Source organism: Mauremys reevesii, linkage group 22 (genome assembly GCF_016161935.1).
Source record: "Mauremys reevesii isolate NIE-2019 linkage group 22, ASM1616193v1, whole genome shotgun sequence".
In the NCBI taxonomy this organism is placed as follows: Eukaryota; Metazoa; Chordata; order Testudines; family Geoemydidae; genus Mauremys; species Mauremys reevesii.
This window is the reverse complement of record NC_052644.1, coordinates 16,631,583-16,641,003: the sequence shown is the minus strand read 5'-3', so window position 1 is coordinate 16,641,003 and position 9,421 is coordinate 16,631,583.

The following is a 9,421-nucleotide window of genomic DNA, read 5'->3' as shown; positions in this document are numbered from 1 at the left end:
CCTGTTTCCATTCCCCCTTTAGCAAAACATGATCCCAATTCCCCCATCCCCAGTCCCTGTTCCCATTTCCCGCCCCCCCGATTGACTGCAGACTATATAGTAAAACCTGAGTTTTGCTTAGCTATTTCTTAACCAATCATTTTACTGAAATTTAACTAACCAATCCTAACATATTGTAACATGGTTATTTAACCAATTATATTCCACCACCTTCATTGGTTTACACCCAACAAAATTAATTCTACAACAGAGAGAAACAATCTCAGAACCAGACAGAGATCATGCAAATATACATACAAAACAATAGAGAAGTGAGGGTTTCACAACTACACCTATACAGACATAAGGGTTTTCCAGCTGTGTCTATTGATAAGTGAGTTCTTGCCAGACAGGATGCTATCAAACTAAGTTTTCTTTTACATCTTCTAGGCTCTTCTTTTTCTCTGGAGGTAAGAGGAATATCAGGGCAGGATTGTATTCCTAACAGCCCAATAGCACCTTATTTTAATGTAACTAGTTTGGAATGTGATGATGTGACCATACATTTCCCAGCTTATGGCTGCCTAACTACATCTTAGCTGATGGCCTTAGCCTGTCACAGTAAGGGAAGGCCATTCCACAGACAGTAATTTTAATTCTTTCTTTTATACCTCTATAACTAGCTAAGTGATAAGAATACACCTACATTCTTAAAGTATAGGCCTTTGCAAACAGGCCTGAATATCTATATCCTAACATGAAGGGTAAGTGACTGTCTGTAGTGTGTGTTTGTTTGTGTTTGGGGGTTACTTGTTGTGTGCTGAGCTTGTGTTTGTCAGTCTGTTTGTTTGAAGGACCGTGTGCTGTGGCTGGCAGTTGGAGGCAATGAGCTTCAAAGGAAGGTTTGAAAGCTCGAAGCCTCTGGTAATTGGCTGAGCCTTAGTCGGTGGACGGGGCATTCACCCAGGCCAGGGCTTTATAAAGCCATGCACAAGCGACCAGGGGCTGCTAACAGGGAGTTTCGCAAGGGAGTTCAGAAGGGAGCGGGAGTTCCTTGTCGGTCCTAACACTTCCCCTGTAGTCCCCTTAAAACCTATAAACCAAACCACATTTCAAAACCTCTTTCTGTAAACCCCCCTTCCATTAACTAGGAGACAATGCAGGCAGAAGCCCAGCAGCAGAGTGGGGGCTATCCAGTTTATTGCGCTGAGTGTTGCATGTATGATTACCTGTCCTGTGGGCAGGTGGCATATGTGTGCAGTCGGTGCAAGGAGCTCCTGGCCCTCAGAGACCATGTACGGACTTTGGAGGCCAGTGTGGCGAAACTGGAGGAGCTAAGAGAGGCAGAGAGCTATGTTGATGAGGCTTTCCGGGACACTGTAGATTTGTCCCACCTCCGCTCAGACAGCCCCTGTGCTGTTGAGGAGGAAGAACGGCCCAGGGAAGCAGAGCAATCAATGGGAGCAGAGGGAAACCTTCCCGTAGTTGGGACTCTCCTTCCAGGTGTTGCTGGGGTTGCCTCTCTGTGGGAGGGAACTCCAGTTTCTAGGAAAAGGCAGGTGTTAGTAATGGGAGATTCGATTATTAGAAACATAGATAGCTGGGTTTGTGATGACTGGGAGAACCGTATGCTGACTTGCCTGCCTGGTGCAAAGGTTGCGGATCTCTCGAGGCATCTAGACAGACTTATGTGTAGTGCTGCGGAGGAGCCGGTGGTCGTGGTACATGTAGGTACCAATGACATAGGGAAGGGTAGGAGAGATGTCCTGGAAGCCAAATTTAGGCTGCTAGGAAAGAGACTGAAATCCAGGACCTCTATGGTGGCATTCTCTGAAATGCTCCCAGTTCCACGCGCAGGGCCAGGTAGGCAGGCAGAGCTTCAGAGTCTCAATGCGTGGATGAGACGATGGTGTAGAGAGGAGGGGTTCACGTTCATTAGGAACTGGGGAAACATCTGGGATGGGCGGAGCCTATACAGAAGAGATGGGCTCCACCTAAACCCAAGTAGAACCAGACTGCTGGCACTAAACATGAAAAAGGTTGTAGAGCAGTTTTTAAACTAGGAGATGGGGGAAAGCCGACTGATGCAGAGGAGCATGTGGATCGGACACAGACTTCTCTTAGGGGAGAGTCTGATGATAGAGAATCTCCAGGTTATAGTCAGGAACAGAGGACATGTTCCATAGAATCTCTATGGATAGAAATTTCATGCTCTAATAAAAATATAACATTAGGGATCTATTATCGACCACCTGACCAGGACAGTAATAGTGATGATGAAATGCTAAGGGAAATTAGAGAGGCTATCAAATTAAGAACCCAATAATAGTGGGGGATTTCAATTATCCCCATATTGACTGGGAACATTTCACTTCAGGACGAAATGCAGAGATAAAATTTCTCGATATTTTAAATGACTGCTTCTTGGAGCAGCTGTTACAGGAACCCACAAGGGGAGAGGCAACTCCAGATTTCATCCTGAGTAGAGCGCTGGTCCAAGAGGTAACTATAGCAGGACCGCTTGGAAATAGTGACCATAATACCATAGCATTCAACATCCCTGTGGTGAGAAGAACATCTCAACAGCCCAACACTGTGGCATTTAATTTCAAAAGGGGGAGCTATACAAAAATGAGGGGGTTAGTTAGACAAAAGTTAAAAGGTACAGTGACTAAAGTGAAATCCCTGCAAGTTGCATGGGCCCTTTTTAAAGACACCATAATAGAGGCCCAACTTCAACGTATACCCCAAATTAAGAAAACACAGTAAAAGAACTAAAAAAGAGCCACCATGGCTTACCAACCATGTAAAAGAAGCAGTGAGAGATAAAAAGACTTCCTTTAAAAAGTGGAAGTCAAATCCTAGTGAGGCAAATAGAAAGGAGCAGAAACACTGCCAACTTAAGTGCAAGAGTGTAATAAGAAAAGCCAAAGAGGAGTTTGAAGAACGGCTAACCAAAAACTCCAAAGGTAATAACAAAATGTTTTTTAAGTACATCAGAAGCAGGAAGCCTGCTAAACAACCAGTGGGGCCCCATGACGACCGAAATACAAAAGGAGTGCTTAAAGACGATAAAGTAATTGCAGAGAAACTAAATGGATTCTTTGCTTCAGACTTCACGGCTGAGGATGTTAGAGAGATTCCCAAACCTGACCTGGCTTTTGTAGGTGACAAATCTGAGGAACTGTCACAGATTGAAGTGTCACTAGAGGAGGTTTTGGAATTAATTGATAAACTCAACATTAACAAGTCACCGGGACCAGATGGCATTCACCCAAGAGTTCTGAAAGAACTCAAATGTGAAGTTGCGGAACCATTAACTAAGGTTTGTAACCTGTCCTTTAAATCGGCTTTGGAACCCAATGACTGGAAGTTAGCTAATGTAATGCCAATATTTAAAAAGGGCTCTAGAGGTGATCCCGGCAATTACAGACTGGTAAGTCTAACATCGGTACCGGGCAAATTAGTCGAAACAATAGTTAAGAATAAAATTGTCAGACACGTAGAAAAACATAAACTGTTGAGCAATAGTCAACATGGTTTCTGTAAAGGGAAATCGTGTCTTACTAATCTATTAGAGTTCTTTGAAGGGGTCAACAAACATGTGGACAAGGGGGATCCAGTGGACATAGTGTACTTAGATTTCCAGAAAGCCTTTGACAAGGTCCCTCACCAAAGGCTCTTACGTAAACTAAGCTGTCATGGGATAAAAGGGAAGGTCCTTTCATGGATTGAGAACTGGTTAAAAGACAGGGAAAAAAGGGTAGGAATTAATGGTAAATTCTCAGAATGGAGAGGGGTAACTAGTGGTGTTCCCTAAGGGTCAGTCCTAGGACCAATCCTATTAAATTTATTCATAAATGATCTGGAGAGAGGGGTAAACTGTGAGGTGGCGAAGTTTGCAGATGATACTAAACTACTCAAGATAGTTAAGACCAAAGAACTTCAAAAAGATCTCACAAAACTAAGTGATTGGGCAACAAAATGGCAAATGAAATTTAATGTGGATAAATGTAAAGTAATGCACATTGGAAAAAATAACCCCAACTATACATACAATATGATGGGGCTAATTTAGCTACCACGAGTCAGGAAAAAGATCTTGGAGTCATCGTGGATAGTTCTCTGAAGATGTCCACGCAGTGTGCAGAGGCGGTCAAAAAAGCAAACAGGATATTAGTAATCATTAAAAAGGGGATAGAGAATAAGACTGAGAATATATTATTGCCCTTATATAAATCCATGGTACGCCCACGTCTCGAATACTGTGTACAGATGTGGTCTCCTCACCTCAAGAAAGATATTCTAGCACTAGAAAAGGTTCAGAAAAGGGCAACTAAAATGATAGGGGTTTGGAGAGGGTCCCATACGAGGAAGGATTAAAGAGGCTAGGACATTTCAACTTGGAAAAGAGAAGACTAAGTGGGTATATGATAGAGGTATATAAAATCATGAGTGATGTTGAGAAAGTGGATAAGGAAAAGTTATTTACTTATTCCCATAATACAAGAACTAGGGGTCACCAAATGAAATTAATAGGCAGCAGATTTAAAATAAATAAAGGAAGATCTTCTTCATGCAGCCCACAGTCAACTTGTGGAACTCCTTACCTGAGGAGGTTGTGAAGGATAGGACTATAACAATGTTTAAAAGGGAACTGGATAAATTCATGGTGGCTAAGTCCATAAATGGCTATTAGCCAAGATGGGTAAGAATGGTGTCCCTAGCCTCTGTTCGTCAGAGGATGGAGATGGATGGCAGGAGGAAGATCGGTTGATCATTGCCTGTTAGGTTCACTCCCTCTGTGGCACCTGGCACTGGCCACTGTCAGTAGACAGATACTGGGCTAGATGGACCTTTGGTCTGACCCGGTACGGCCGTTCTTAGTTTGGCAGTTTTTATGTTCCGTTGTATTTACCTTGCTAGGATTTGACTTCCACTTTTTAAAGGAAGTCTTTTTATCTCTCACTGCTTCTTTTACATGGTTGTTAAGACAAGGCTGTGCAGCTGTAAATTTTCAGTTTTGCCATCAAAATGGAAGAATGGGGAAAGAAGGGAATGTACTGAAGATAGAAGGAAGGTTTGGACAGCCTACCTTGTTTTTAAGTGCCCCAACCCCTCTGACATCTAAGTTTTATTGCTGTTATGACTACAAGTGCTTTGATGATAAGAGATGATGAACAGTTTGCTGAAACTAGGAGAATTGGAGACCCATTATGGGTTTCTATGATGACCCACTAGTAGTCACTGTAGGTTCTGTGCTTTGTTTAAAATTAGCTATAAAAAATTAGGCAAAAGAATTTGCTTTGGAGCAGTCTGAGGAAACTTTTCTTTGGGCAAAGATCTGACATCTAAGTTCTCTAGCAGCTAGATGGAAGAAGGGGCTCCCTGGAAGCCTGGCTGTTGGTTCCTCGAAACCATCTTATCTTTGGTAAATATAAAGGTTTAGGATACTCTGAATTTACTGCTACAGCATATGTGTGTGTGTTTGTGTGTGTGTGTGCATGTGGGGCAAAGTGGCCTAGCAGCCGGAGTCCATTCAATTTGTTCCCCTATGTGGGAGCAGTGCGGCCTAATGGCCAGAGTCCATGCAAACCCCCTCGCAAGCAGGATAGTGCGGCCTAGCTACCAGAATCCATACAGTGCCTTCACGGTTTGGAGGTGAGGTGGTAGGGAGGCCAGGGCCTGCCCTCTCCACAGGGTCCCGACCCAGGGCCCTGGTAGTGGCAAGCTCCCCTTGCCACCTGCTCAGCGGGGATCTGCCCACAACACGCTGAGTGCCTATACAGCTCTAACGCTGTTTGCCTCTAAAGATCCCCTGCGTCACTTCCTACCATAAATGCCAGGTTCTCTGCTGCGGGGGGTCCTCTGGTCTGTTCTCCTACTGTGATGTCTTCCATCAGGGCATCAGGGAGTGTCCCAGCTTGGCTGGCCTCCGAATCCTGGCACACAGGCTCACCCTCCTCAGGAGCTAGCAGCATGTGTCCTTCTCCTCCAGTGGTCAGGCCAGACTGAGCTGCTCTGCAGGCTTTTACACCTGTTCTCCACTTGGAGCATGTCCAGCAGAGCTTCCGGGGCAGGGGCGGCTCTAGCAATTTTGCCGCCCCAAGCATGGCGGCACGCTGCGGGGGGCACTCTGGAGGTCGCCGGTCCCGAGGCTCCGGTGGACCTCCTGCAGACGTGCCTGCGGAGGGTCCGCTGGTCCCACGGCTCCGGTGGAGCATCCGCAGGCACGCCTTCATGATGGGAGCTCTGGGATGCACTGTGCCTCTGGAAGATTAAGCCTGACGTAAACCTCTTAGTTAAAGACACATAAAGTAATTCCAGAATCCACATCCCCTGACATGAATCTCCCTATGGCACTGAAATTAAATATAGACTATAATTTGGCATTTGAGAAGTGGAAGGGATGGTAGCCCTAATGGAAAAGCTAACAGCTTGGCTCTTCTGCAAGCCTCAAACTGCTGAATGAGCTTTAGGGTAGGGAAGGCTGTGCCTCGCAAACAGCCTGGCCCTGCCCCCCATCCGACCCCCACCAACTTCCTGCCCCCAACTGCCCACCCCCTCAGAATCCCCGACCCATCCTGCTCCTTGTCCCCTCACTGTCCCCAGAGACCCCACCCAATCACCACCCTGGGACCCCACCCTGCTCCCTGTCCCCTGACTGCCCCAACCCCTATCCACCCCCTGCTGAGTCCTGACAGACCCCCGGAATGCCCACGATCCAACCCCCCCCCACCGTTCCCTGTTCCCTGATCGTCACCCCCAACCTCTGCCCCCTCCCTGTTCCCTGACTGTCCCTGGGACTCCCTGCCCCTTAGCCAACCCACCCCCGGCCCCAGCCCCTTACCCCTGGCTCCCCCCTCTCCTGGAGCCTCAGTGCATCCAGGAGCTTCTGGACAGATGCAGAGTGGCTCCAGCGGGGTCCCTGAGCCCCTCCCTGCTCCGAGCCTCATGGTCAGGGGGCGGGGCTGCGAGCTCCATGCTGAGGGGAGGGAGCTGAGCTCAGCCTGGAGCTCCCAGCCCCACCTCCTCACCACGCGGTTCTGAGCGGGGCGGAGCTCAGGAGCCCCACTGGAGGCACGTGGCTGCAGCTGTCCAGGGGAGCTTCTGAATGAGCTGAGGCTCCGGGAGTGGGGCGGAGACAGGGTTGGGTCACGCTGGGGCCAGGTAGGGAGCCTCAGCCCTTCTTGTGGGGGCCCCTGCAGAGCCTGGGGCAAATTGCCCCACTTGCCCCCCCCCCCGGGCGGCCATGGGTTTTGGAACCCATGTCCCTTGTCTAGGGAATGATACTTTGTTGAAAGTGAGTCACTCTGTCATTAAACAGTTTAATTGTCCTTGATTCACATAATCAGGGTAACAACACTTTATTCTTCCTGCCCCAATAACAGAAACTCAGGATCCCACATTAGCCAAAGTGACCAGTACAACTGATGGCCATTGTTGTCTCTCATTTACGTCCAGGCGCCCCTGGCCAACCTCACCAAGGTCAGCTAAAAGAGCACCCAGGAGACGACGATGACGGCTACCAGTCATAATGAACGTCATATGGTGACAGTGAGCTGAGCGGGCTCCATGCTTGCCGTGGTATGTCATCTGCACAGGTAACCCAGGAAAAAAGGCGAGAAACGATTTACTGTCATTGCTTTCACCGGGGGCGGGGGGGAAGATACACAATCGACTGTATAAAATTGATTTCTAAAAAATCGATTTCTATGAATTTGACCTAATTTCGTAGTGTAGACATACCCACAGTGTGTGTGTGAGAAAGACTGTGTGTGTGTGCGTGTGAGAGAGAGAGACAGAGGCAGTGTGTGAGAGACACAAAGACAGAGTGTGTGTGTGCTGGCTGCTGGGGAACTGCATGAGCACTGTGGCACTCACCAGTCTGAAGGCTCTTTCAGACCACAGCAGCTGCCAGCAGCTTCATCTAACTCCAAAGCCCTGTCAGCAGTGCCCCCTTCCTTCCCCTGCTCTGCACAGCCAGCAGAACGGTCCCGGAAGCAGCTGGCCAGGGGCTCCAAGGCAGAGGGCAGGAGCAGTGCAGCAGCAGAGCGAGAGGCACCTAAGCACAAATTGCCAGGTGTGCGCGGCTCTGCTAATCAAAGTGTGCGGGACTTGATTGACTCTTGTGCGGCCATGCAGGCCTGCAGCTTGGCGGGAACACTGATAACAACTCTCTCTGAAAATGAATAATAAAAACATCCATTTTAGCACTAACAGAGGCTGAAAGGAGTTAATGCAGCACTGACCTTGATTTGTTTGTAGAAATCACCAAATATCTTTAGGACAACATCCTCCCACTGTTTGAACAAAGGTTAGACACAAGGAAGCAGAGGCAGAATGGTACTGGGATGGAGCATCCCACCCAGCAGAGACAGGTGCTGCGATTCTGTGACATCTTTTGTGAAAGCAATGAAGAGTTTAGGGATGAGGAAGATCATAATTAGCTCCAAGGCTGCAGCCGCTAACACTGCCTTTCAGAGGAAAAAATACACCCTGTGAATCTGGGAGCCAGCCCCATGTAGATGGGATTAAGGCTAGAAAAAAGAGGATAATCTGGGAGCAAATGCATAGGAAACCCCAGGAGTCTGTGATCAAATAATGGGGAAAAGTGAAGCCATTCCTAGTCCTGCTTTAAATTGGGCCAGAATTCCTAGTACACTCAGGCTGCCTCACACTGCACCAGTGTCCCAAAGCAGCTGTAATCAACTAGCCAGTTAAACTGGGTGCACAGCTGTTCATCATCACAGAATGGTGCAAAGCAACCAAACAGTACTGGTGAATCTGCCCCGTGGTACTGCAGTTTTGGGAGGTGTTTTATGGGAGCCCTTTACATTGCTGAGCTGTGTTTGGGCTCTTTTAAGAAGTTAGTTTCTTTGTACCTTGCTTGTGAAAAGAAACCCACTACCTTAGACCAGCTTTTTTCAAGTGTGTAACCCCATAAACCCAATGGGTTTGTACAAGAGGCACTAAGGGCTGGTCTACACTGGGAATTTACATTGGCATAGCTAGGTCTCTCAAAATCCACACCCCTGGGAGACGTGGCTTTACTGACCTAACCACCCTCAGTGTAGCCCGTGCTATGTCAATGGAAGAATTCTTCCCTCAATGTAGTGACTACCTCTTGGAGAGGAGCATTATCTACGATGCCGATGGGAGAACCCCTCCTGTCAGCAAGGTAGAGCCTACTCTGTAGCACTACAGCAGCACCACTCCAGCCTTGCAGCTGCACTGTTTCAAAATGTAGACATGCCCTAAAGATGTGAATTAAAAGTGGATTAGCTAAACTGCATTAAACCCCTGTGTGGACACTCTTGTTAAGGGTACATCTGCATTTAAAACACTGTCAGGTGGGAGCTATGTCTGCGGGAAAAGCTTTCCCATCAACATAGTATTATCTAAAAAGGGATGTTAAGGTCATTATAACTACCTGGCTCCA